This window comes from Capra hircus, chromosome 14 (genome assembly GCF_001704415.2).
Source record: "Capra hircus breed San Clemente chromosome 14, ASM170441v1, whole genome shotgun sequence".
In the NCBI taxonomy this organism is placed as follows: Eukaryota; Metazoa; Chordata; class Mammalia; order Artiodactyla; family Bovidae; genus Capra; species Capra hircus.
This window is the reverse complement of record NC_030821.1, coordinates 38485509-38495900: the sequence shown is the minus strand read 5'-3', so window position 1 is coordinate 38495900 and position 10392 is coordinate 38485509. Positions and strand designations below refer to the sequence as shown.

Below are 10392 nucleotides of genomic sequence, written 5' to 3'. Positions count from 1 at the left end.
CCAGCCATCTCATCCTCTGTCATCCCCTTCTCCTCCTGCCTTCAATCTTTCCCAGCATCACGGTCTTTTCCAGTGAGTAGGCTCTTCTCATCGGGTGGCAAAAGTATTGGAGCTTCAGCCTCAGCATCAGTCCTTCCAGTGAATATTCAGGATTGATTTCCTTTAGAATTTACCAAGACATTTATATTTATTACCAGAGCATACCTATCATGTCAAAACAAGAAGAGTAGGTTGTTGGTTTCTTTTCTGGCATACTGTCTTGAAAGTGAAAGTGTTAGTCGCTCAGTCATGTCCTACTCTTTGCAACCCATAGACCATAACCCACCAGGCTCCTCTGTCCACAGAATTCTTCAGGCAAGAATATGGGAGTGGGTAGCCATTCTCTCCTCCAGGGGATCTTCCCCACCCAGGGATTATACCCAGGTCTCCCTCATTGCTGGCAGATTCCTTACCGTCTGAACCAGGGAAGCCCATCTTATTTTATCCAAATAGCAGTACGCTTGTACATGGTCCAAGAACACTTGAATAATATAGCAAATATAATCACATGTCAAAAATCAATCTTCAAACATCATAGCCAAAGATGCCATCAGTTCAGTTCAGTTCAGTTCAGTTCAGTCGCTCAGTCGTGTCCGACTCTTCGCGACCGCATGAGTTTCAGCACACCAGGCCTCCCTGTCCATCACCATGCTTGCCTAAAATATATGATCTTGCCAATGTAAAACCACATCCACACCTCAGTCACCACCAAACCATTCAGTAGGACTTCCTTAACTGTGAGCTGTTTGAAGCTACCAGTTTGAGCACTGTTGATTATTTTTTCAAGCCTAAATAGCTGTAGGGATCTCAGCAGGGGTTGGAGGAACCAGCTCAACCTTGGCATAGTGCCAAAATGTGGTCAGCTGAAGCTTGGAAGTAAGTCACAGGAGCATTGACCAGAGTTGGGACCTTCTCTGCAACGTTACGGACAAACTGGGCCATGGTTCTAGGACAGAAAGTCCGCCACCCCAACTGGCTGCCTGATTGTCACCTATCTGGAAGTGAAAAGGAGATTTTGAATATCACATTTTAAGGCAAAGTGGAGTATGGATGATTTTGTTATTATATGGCAAAAAATTTTGTATATTATACAAGGATGTGATAGCTGTGCTACAAGAATACAATATATATAGGCATTACCAGACCAAGCCTTCATAACAATATTTTAATTCACAGGAAAGTCACAATCAGAAAGTAGATAATTTTAATTTAACACCGAATATCTCATCACAGCAAAATTTCTACACAAAAATAAAAGAATGAAAATGGGGCTGCAATCAAAGTGAGTTTCAGAGTGATTTGTTATTCAAGCAGAAAGCCATTTACCAATACAAGTTAATTAAATTGTGCTTGATTTCAACAGCTGAAGAAATCTGTACATAAAAATAAACATGTTTAAGACTATTAGCCGCTTAGTGAGAACAGTTGCTTGAGGGCCTGGGGAGCAGTACTCAATAGTCAATCTAAAAACAAGACAAAAGATGTTTGCATTGTTTTCCTTGGCTCTTGATGAGCTGACAGATGCTACTGATCCTCCTCAATGATTGGTTATTTGAGGAGTCCAAACAGAGTTTGAGGTGACCAAAGTATTAACCTCTGTGAAGAGTATGTGTGGAAAAGAGCAGAGGTGAGACAGAAGTTGAGAAATACAAATTCAGCACAACCTGAAGTAGAATCTGCTATGATGTGTGACAACTGATGATGGTAAAAAATGTATATGCCACAGGAAAAGGCTCAGCTGGACAAATGTACAAGGCTTGTGAAAAGGGAAGGTTGTACATTGTTCATCAGAAGCTAGTTTGCAGAAAATATGTGACTCTATTGTGTTCCTGAAATCTACTGCGTGTGTTATTGCAGTGTCAGTGGCGAATTTCATTGCTGTTGGGGACTTAACAATTGTTAGTTCCAAGAATTCTTGCCAGGAATAGAAGCAAAATATCTTGACCTATCACACAAGTAGTTCAATGGCTTAGTGGTAAAGTCTTACTGTAATTTTTAAAACTTTTAGGCCTGAGGGACTTCCCTGGTGGCGCAGTGGATAAGAATCTGCCTGCCAATGCAGGGGATATGTGTTCAGTCCCTGGTCAGGGAAGATCCCACATACCATGCAGCAACTAAGCCCGTGCACCCAACTACCGAGACTGTGCTCTCGAGCTCTCAAGCTGCAACGACTGAAGCGCGTACACTTAGAGCCTGTGCTCCACAATGAGAGAAGCCACCACAGTAAGTCCTTGCACTGTAAGGAAGAGTAGACCCCAACTACCAAAACTAGAGAAAGTCTGCGGCTGCAATGAAGATCCAGCACAGCAAAAAGTTCATTCATTAATTAAAAATTATGGAACTGTGCTTATTTCTCTTTTAAAAAAGTTTAAGGCTGAGCCATGAAACAAATCTCAATTAATTTCAAAAGACTGAAATCTTACACAGTGTTTTTCTGATGGCTAAAATAGTTAGAAATCAATAATAAGCAATCCTAAAGGGTTTCAAATATGTGGAAATTAAACAGCACACTTCTAAATAACAAACACCTGCATCAAAAAATGAATCCCGAAGAACATTAAAAACTATTCTGAACTGAATAAGAAAAACACAAACGAAGTCTGTGTTATATATTAAAACAGTGTTTGGAACAAAATCTGTAGCTTGAAATCCTTATAAGACAAAGATGTTTTAAGTCTAAAGTTTCCACATTAAGAAACAAGGAAAATGAACAGAAAATTCAATTTAAGATAGGGGAAAGAGGACATAAATATAAAAGCAAAAACAAGAAAATAAAAACACAAATATAGAGAAACTTACAAAGCCAAAATTTGATTCTTTGAAAAAAATTAATAACATTTACAAAGAACTAGATTGATCAAGAGAAAAGAAAACACAAATTGCCAATATAGACATTAAAGAGAGAATACCAGGGACTTCCCTTGTGGTCCAGTGGGTAAGAATCTTCCTTGCAATGCAGGGAACATGGGTTTGAACCCTTCTCCAGGAAGATCCCACGTATCGTGGAGCTACAAAGCTAGTGTGTCACAACTGCTGAGCCCGAGCTCTAGAGTCTGGGAGCCGCAACTGCTGAGACCATATGCTGCCACTATTGAAGCCCACTTGTCCTAGAACCTGTGCTCAACAAGAGAAGCCAGCACAATGAAAAGCCGTCCACCACAACTAGAGAGTACCCCCACCAGCTGCAACTGGAGAAAGCCCAAGTGCAGCAATGAAGACCCGGTGAAGAAAAAATGAAATAAATCTTCACCAAAAAGAGAGAGAGGGCTGGAAAGATGAGACAGAATGATCAAGTTGGTTTTACCTCACGGGTTTACGTTGGAAAGATCAATGTTGTCTACTGTATTAGAAAAACTATACACACATCTCAAAATATGCATAAAAAGAGTTTTACAAAATTCAACATTTATTCTTGATAAAAACTTGTGAGAAACAGAGGGGGGTTTCCTGATTTTGATAAAGGGCATTCTTAGCTACACCATATTTAATACTGAAAAACTGAATTGTCTCCCTCTAAGATCAAGACGAGGCAAGGAAGGATGTTCAGTCTCACCACATTATACAAGATGCAATAATACAACAAAAATAAGTAGAATACATGCAGACTGGAAAGAAAGAAAACTATCTTCATTCACAAATAACATGGTCATGCACAGAGAAAATCCTAAGGGGGTTGCCAGAAGCTTTTAAAACTAATAAATAAATTTAGCCAGGTTGTAGGATACATGGTCAATATACAAAAATCACATGTGTTTCTAGACACTAACTTGGACAATTGGAATTTGAAAATATTTAAAATTATATTTTGTTTTTATTTAGTTGCTAAGTTGTGTCCAACTCTTTGCAACCCCAGGGACTAACAGCCCAACATGCTCCTCTGTGCCTGGGATTTCCCAGGCAAGAATACTGGAGTGGGTTGCCATTTCCTTCTCTAGGGGATCTTCCTGACCCAAGGATCAAGAATCCACCTGGCAGGTGGATTCTTTCCACTGAGGCACCAGAGAAGCCCCAAATTTTATAAAGCATATTAAGTGCTTAACATTTAATATACTTAACAAACTATGGGTAAAACATTGCAAAGAGAAATTAAAGATCCAAAAAATGGGAAGATAAACTCTATTGTTGAATGGAATGACTCAATATGGCTAAAAATGTCAATTCCCCAAACTCATTTCTAGAACCTGTGCACACAGTCCCAACAGGCTGTACTGTAATGCTGACAGATATATTCTAAGTTTAAATGGAAATGCAAAAGATCCAGAATAGCCAAAGTAATTCTGAAAATAAAGTCCAATGTTGGAATGCTCACACAATTGTATTTCAAGACTTAATTTAAGGCTACAGTAATCAAGACAGTGTGGCGTTGGCATAGACAAGGATACTTAACACAGCTCAATGAAGCAGAATAGCATCCAGAAAAGACCCACACTTATATAGTCAATTGATTTTTATAAATGTACTATTTCAATGGGAAAAGAAAATATTTTCAACAAATTCTGCTGAAATAACTGAATAAACACACGAAAAAATTGGACTATGGTCCCTACATCACACTACATACTGAAATTAATTCAAGATAAATTCTAGACCTGAATGTAAAAGCTAAAACCCAAGAAAGAAATATAGGAGGATATTTTTCAAATGTGAATAAGCAGATTTCTTAGGAAACGTACAAAAAAAACCCCTCTACTAAATATTAAATAATGATTAAATGTATCAAAAATTTAAACTGATATTTTGCCCCTCAAGAAATGACTTAAGTAAATGAAAAGGCAACCAACTAAAGATTAACAAAAATCTTGTATCCAGAACACATAAGGAACTATTAAACCAATAATAAAAAGACAAGCCAATGAGTATATGGGCAAGTCTTAAACAGGCACTTCACAAAAGAAGATTACAAATGGTCAGTAAACACATGAGAAAATCTTGAATGGTAGTAGTCATCCGAGAAACACAAAATAAAACCACAGTGGATTTATTTCTGGATTCCATTTCACACCCATAAAGTAACTAAAATTTTAAACACTGACAACACCAAATGCTGTTGCATGTGGAATAACCGGAACTCTTCTATGTCGCTGATGGACACATAAACTGCTTCAAACACTTTCAAAACCATTTCAAAATTGTTACAAAAGAAGCCCAAAAGTTCTACCCCTAGGTGTTCGTTTATTCAAGGAAAATATGAGCAAATGACCAATGAAATACTTGCCTAAGAATGTTCCCAGTAGCTTTATTCATAGTAGCCAAACCATGGAAACAAATCAAATGCCCATCAGAAGAACAATGGATTAAAAAATTGTAGTATATTTATACAATATGGTACTCCTTAGTGATTAAAAAAAAGAATCATTGAAATATAGGAGAACATGGAAGTCAGGGGCAAAAGAGTACACAGAGTATGATTCTTCTTATATGAAGTTCAAGAACAGGCCAAACTAATCTTTAGAGATGGAAATTAGAGCATGTAGGATATTGTCACTCAGTCGTGTCCAGCTCTTTGTGACATCATGGACTGTCACCCACCTGGCTCCTCTATCCATGGAATTTTCCAGGCAAGAATACTGGAGTGGGTAGCCATTCCCTTCTCCAGGGGATCTTCCCAACCCAGGGATAGAACCCAGGTCTCTTGCATTTCTGAGTTTCTTTTGTAATTATTTTGAAAGTTTTTCAAAACGTTTGCAGCACTTTATGTGCCCACCAGCAACGTAGAAGAGTTCCAGTTATTCCACATGCACCAGCACTGGTATTGTCAGTGTTTAAAATTTTACCGGTGGGGTGATGGAACGTTCTATATCATCACAGGAAGTTGGTTACATAGGTTGGTTTCATTTTTCAAAACTCCTTGAATTGTGCATGTAAGATTTTTCCATTTCATTATATGTAAGGATTAACTCAACTAAATACAAAGTACAATTAACTGAGAGAGCCTGGGAAGATGGGGCAAGGCCCACATGCTTATAGAGGAACGGCCCTGTATACCACGCTAGGGAGGTCAGGTTTGGCTCTGTAAGAAATGGGGAGCTACTGATGGGTAACAAATAGGGTAGTGCCATAAGGTGTGCATCTGAGACAGGTTACTGAAATGCTTCATATGAAGAAAGACATACACTTTCCTGATATTCATTTTTTATATCAGTTTTGTAGATGGAATTGTTATAGTCCCTTTGCTGTTAAGCTTAGCACAGCACAAAAATGAGGACTGATGCTTTTCCTCTCTCCATCACTCTTTCCCAAGAGAGCCTTTCTAGTTCTTGCAATTTTGTTTTATAGAAAAGTATATCCCTAGATTGGAATTATTTTCCTAAGTATATTCCATAGGCTGATACGGAACTCTTGCAAGAGAGCCAGAATTTCATTGATTTACAGAATGGAGGAGACTCTAGACTTCAGAATGCAAAGGTTTTGGCTTCAGAGGTGCAATTTTAGTTACAATTCAGGAGTTTTAGAGGAAAAAAATGAATCAACATAAAAAATGTGAGGATTTTACATAAAAACAGAGAAGTGCTAAGTTCTGGCTTATGCTTTCCATTTCGGGGTGGCTCCCTCTACCCTGCTCCACCCTATCATTGTCCCCCTCTTGGCTCATTGGCATTGTGTTTGTGGCCTTGAGAGGACATGATGTTGCCTGTAGCAGTCTTCACAAAGTCTTTGAGAGGGTATTTTAACTTTGTTAGTGTTGGCTCTTTCACTGATAGTTGTAGAGAATCTAAATTAGGATTGAAGATATGAGGAAGGCCATTGGCTTCACAGAGCTTCCAAGGCGTGTTTTGCTTAGGCTTGCGTTGTTTGATAAATATAGAATCATCTTTTCATGTGCCTGTTGGCTACCTGTGTGTATACTTTGGGGAAAATATCTTTTTAGATCCTCTATCTATTGTTCCTTTTTTGATTAGGCTGTTTATTTTATTAATATTGGATTGTAGGAGTTGCTTGTCTACTTTGGATATTAACCTTTTGTCAGCAGCATCATTGGCAAATATTTTCTTCCAGTCTGTAGGTTGTCTTTTAGTTTTGTTCACGGTTTCCTTTGCTGTGTAAACATTTTTAAGTTTGATTAGGTCTCATTTGGTATTTTGCAGGGTTTTTTTTTTTTTTTTTTGCCATACCAGGATCTTAGTTACCCCAACCAGGCATTGAACCTGTGCCCCTGGGGAAGTCCCACATTTATTTATTTTTACTTTTATTTCTTTTGCCTTGGGAAATTGATCTATAAAAATATTGCTATAATTTATGTCAGAGGATGGTTTGTTTTGCCTGTGATCTCTTCTAGGAGTTTTATGGTGTCCTGTCTTATCTTTAGTTCTTTAAAACCATTTTGAGCTTATTTTTGTATATGGGGTGAAGTAGTGTTCTAATTTTATTGATTTAAATGCAGCTTATTAGAGAAATGCAAATCAAAACCACAATGAGGTATCACTTCACACTGATTAGAATGGCGATCATCAAAAAGTACAAATAATAAATGCTTGAGAGGGTGTGGAGAAAAGGGAAACTTCTACACTGTTGGTGGGAATGTAGATTGGTACAGCCACTATAGAGAACAGTATGATTGTTCCCTAAAATATTGAGAATAGAGTTACCATATGACTAAGCAATCCCACTTCCAGGTATATATCCAGAAAAAAATGAAAACTCTAATTCAAAAAGATTCATACACCCCAATGTTCATACCAGCATTGTTTACAATAGCTGTAACAAAAGATATAACAACCCAAGTGCCCATCAATAGAAGATGGCTTAAGAAGATGTGGTATATATGTGTGTGTGTGCTCAGTCATGTCTAACTCTTTGCAACCCCGTGGGCTGTAGTCCTCCAGGCTCCTCTGTCCCTGGAATTCTCAAGGCAAGAATGCTGGATTGGGTGGCCATTCCTTTCTCCAGGGGATCTTCTTGACTCAGGGATTGAACTCAGGTCTCTAGCATTGCAGGCAGATTCTGTACCGTCTGAGCCTTATAGTATGAGAGAAGCCCCATACTATATACATATAGTGGAATATTACTCAACTATAAAAATATGGAATATGCCATTTGCAGCAACATGGATAAACCTAGAAAATATTATACTTAGTGAAATAAGTCAGACAGGGAAAAACAAATACTTTATGATATCACTCAAATGTGGAATCTAAAAAATAATGCAAATAAATCTATATACAAAACAAAAACAGACTCAAAAAAAATAATAAAAACAACAAAACCAGAATCACAGACATTGAAAACAATTTATGGTTACCAAAGAAAAGAAGGAGGATAGGAAGGAGAAATTAAGAGTATGGGGTTAACAGATACAGACACATAAAAGAGACAAGCAACAAGGATTTACTGTATAGCACAGAGCTCTATATTCAATATCTTGTAATATACAGTATAATCTGAAAAAAAATAACTGAGTCACATTGCTGTATACCTGAAACTAACACAATACTGTAAATCAACTATACGTCAATTTAAAAAATATGGAATCAAATTGAATTTCTGTAATAAGTGGTGTTCTTTCACAATTTTCTGGAATCACCCATCCATCTTCTCTGATAATTTTGCTGAAGCCAAGCCCAAGAGGCCACCAGTCCTCCAAGAAGTGGCTGTTTCCATGAAGTTAAGCAAAAATTCTGGTTAAAATATGATGCTTACATCTGCTCATTCAGTTGTAATACTTCAAAGAGAAGAACAAATAAAACCCAGCTTTCTGTCATCTCCTAGCATTAAAGAATGACAAACTACAGTTGTTTTCCTTTTTGACTAGAAGCAAAACTGCAGATAAATAACATAACAGATAAAGAAGCCAAACAAACTGAAGTAAAACTTCATCAGAAAAAGCCAACCAGTTAAAAAATATGGTGAGAATCTCCCACACTGATACCCTCTCCACCTCTGGTAGAGGTAGGGGGAAAAAAAGAAAGAAAAGAAAGAGAAATTCTTTTCTGAAAAAGCCAATTTAACCTCATACTGTACTTAAACCACTGAAATCTATATGTTCTTTTCAGCTACTTCCTTGGAACTGCTGTACTCACCATGGAAGCATTTCCTTTTCTAGAGATGAATCTCAACACAACATTTAAATTAAGTATACTTCCATTTCAAAAAGTTATTTTAAAAGTATGTAAAGATGGATCCGAAATAGAGGAAAACAACAGAATGGGAAAGACTAGAGATCTCTTCAGGAAAATTAGAGATACCAAGGGAACATTTCATGCAAAGATGGGCTCGATAAGGGACAGAAATGGTATGGACCTAACAGAAGCAGAAGATATTAAAAAGAGGTGGCAAGAATACACAGAAAAAGTGTACAAAAAAGATCTTTATGATCTGGATAATCACGATGGTGTGATCACTCATCTAGAGCCAGGCATCCTGGAATGTGAGGTCAAGTGGGCCTTAGAAAGCATCACTACGAACAAAGCTAGTGGAGGTGATGGAATTTCAGTGGAGCTATTTCAAATCCTGAGAGATGATGCTGTGAAAGTGCTGCACTCAATATGCCAACAAATTTGGAAAACTGAGCAGTGGCCACAGGACTGGAAAAGGTCAGTTTTCATTCCAATCCCAAAGAAAGGCAATGCCAAAGAATGCTCAAACTACCGCACAATTGCACTCATCTCACATGCTAGTAAAGTAATGCTCAAAATTCTCCAAGCCAGGCTTCAGCAATATGTGAACCGTGAACTTCCTGATGTTCAAGGTGGTTTTAGAAAAGGCAGACGAACCAGAGATCAAATTGCCAACATCTGCTGGATCATGGAAAAAGCAAGAGAGTTCCAGAAAAACATCTGTTTCTGTTTTATTGACTATGCCAAAGCCTTTGACTGTGTGGGTCACAATAAACTGTGGAAAATTCTGAGAGAGATGGGAATACTAGACCACCTGACCTGCCTCTTGAGAAATCTGTATGCAGGTCAGGCAGCAACAGTTAGAATTGGACATGGAACAACAGACTGGTTCCAAAGAGGAAAAGGAGTATGTCAAGGCTGTATATTGTCACCCTGCTTATTTAACTTCTATGCAGAGCACATCATGAGAAACACTGGACTGGAAGAAACACAAGCTGAAATTAGGATTGCTGGGAGAAATATCAATCACCTCAGATATGCAGATGACACCACCCTTATGGCAGAAAGTGAAGAGGAACTAAAAAGCCTCTTGATGAAAGTGAAAGAGGAGAGTGAAAAAGCTGGCTTAAAGCTCAACATTCAGAAAACGAAGATCATGGCATCTAGTCCCATCACTTCCTGGGAAATAGATGGGGAAACAGTGGAAACAGTGTCAGACTTTATCTCTTTGGGCTCCAAAATCACTGCAGATGGTGATTGCAGCCATGAAATTAAAAGACGCTTACTCCTTGGAAGAAAA

The 10392-nt window shown here is 38.0% G+C and overlaps 1 pseudogene; it reads right to left on the bottom strand.

The window, feature by feature from the left end:
* LOC102183160 lies at positions 683–981 on the bottom strand (annotated as a pseudogene).